The following is a 2,040-nucleotide window of genomic DNA, read 5'->3' as shown; positions in this document are numbered from 1 at the left end:
AAAGAACACAAATAACAAATGTTGTCAATGTTGTGCAGAAAATGGAACCCTCGTACTGTTGGTGGGAATGTAAATTGGTGCAGCCACTGTGGAAAACAGTATGGAGTTTTCTCAAAAAAATATATATATATATAACTACCACATGACCCAGCAATTTCACTCCTGTGTATATATCTGAAAAAAAAAAACCAAAAATATTAATTTGAAAGATACATGTACCCCCAATGTTCACAGCAGGACTATTTATAGTTGCCAAGGTATGGAACCAACCTAAATGTTCATCAACAGGTGAATGGGTAAAGAAGATGTGGTATATATGTATACAATGGAATACAACTCATCCATAAAAAAGAATGAAATCTTGCCATTTGCAACAACATAGATGGACTTGGAGAGTATTGTGCTAAGTGAAATAAATCAGACAAAGATAAATATTGTGTGATATCATGCATATGTGAAAAATAAAAAATAAAACAAATTAGTGAATATAACAAAAAAGTAAACTCACAGAGAGAACAAACTAGTGGTTACCAGTGAGGAGAGTGAAGCAGGGGAGGGGTAGGGGATCGATAGGTACAAACTACTATGTGTAAAATAAATAAGCTACAAGGATATATTGTACAACACAGGTAAGATAGCCAATATTTTGTAATAACCATAAATGGAGTATAAGCTTTAAAAATTGTTAATCACTATGTTGTATGCCCGAAACTTATATAATATTATACATCAACTACACCTCAATAAAGAAAAAAAATTTTTAAACAGAAGAGACTGGACCACAAGGACCTTCCTTGTGCACAAAGCCAAGGATTTTAAACTTTAATTTGAGTGGTAGTGGCAAGCCTAGATGGTTTGAAATAAGGCAGTGACAGGTGAGACTAGAGCAGTTTCTCAAAATGCGGGACCTGGAAGAGCATCACCAATGGTATTGGAAACTGGTTAGAAATGAAAATTCTCTACCCTAGCCCAGGTCCACTGAATCAGAAACTCTGGGTGTGGACCCAATTGTTTGTTTTAACATACCTTCCCTCCAGGGGATTCTTATAGATGCTAAAGTTTGAGAACCACTGGATTTGAGTTTAGAAAGATCACTCAGGCAGTCTGGGGCTGGGCATCTGGGTAGGAAGCTGCTGCAACACTTCAGAAGATGTGATGGTGAGGATTCATTTATTCATTTAACAAATATTCCTTGACTATCTACTATGTGTCAGACACTGTTCTAGATACTAAAGATTCCACGGTCAGCAAAGCAGAGAAAAACCCACATGGCAATGGAGCACACGTTCTAATGGAAATAATAATAGCTACCGTTTATGCAGTTCTGAGAACCTGGGACCCTCTCCCTGAGGGCTTACACTTGCACCTGGACAAATGTCTTCTAGAGCAACAGAATACAAATAAACTCTATGGGACTAAAAATAACTACATCCATACGCTGTTGGGGCAATTATGAACAATAGGCTACACAAAAGCCACAAACCAACTGTCAGTTCTGAGGTTCTGAGAGCAAAAGCAGGGTACTGGGCATGATCTCTGCACACAGCACCACCAAGTGGGTGGGTGGACCACCTAAGCTAAGCCTCCTGCCCAACCCACCAATCCACCCCTACCCTGACCCCATTTAAGGGACCAGCTCACCACTGCCTTGGGGAGTGAGCATGGGTCCGTGACTCTTGCCTTTGCTCCCTTCTGCTGCAGCACAAGCCCCAATAAAGTCTTGCTTGAATTTCTGGTCTGGCCTCATCAATTTCTGAAGATTAAATAGTCCAAGCACGCAGGTCAATAACATTTAAAGAGCCCAAAGACTCGGATCAGTAACAATTTCAGATGACGTCCTATAAATGGTTTATATATATTTCAGCCTCACAACAACCCCATCAGATAGGTACAGTTTTTGCCTTCATTTTAGTTAAGGAAACAGTTTAAATAGTAGAACGAGTAAGTAGTAGAGCCAAGATTCAAATCCAAGCTCATGCCCCAGACGCCATTGTCCTAGCCATCATGCTATACTGTTCTCACAGTCTTATAGTGGCAATG

This window comes from Vicugna pacos, chromosome 35 (genome assembly GCF_048564905.1).
Source record: "Vicugna pacos chromosome 35, VicPac4, whole genome shotgun sequence".
Classification (NCBI taxonomy): domain Eukaryota; kingdom Metazoa; phylum Chordata; class Mammalia; order Artiodactyla; family Camelidae; genus Vicugna; species Vicugna pacos.
Note: the sequence above shows the minus strand (reverse complement) of the source record.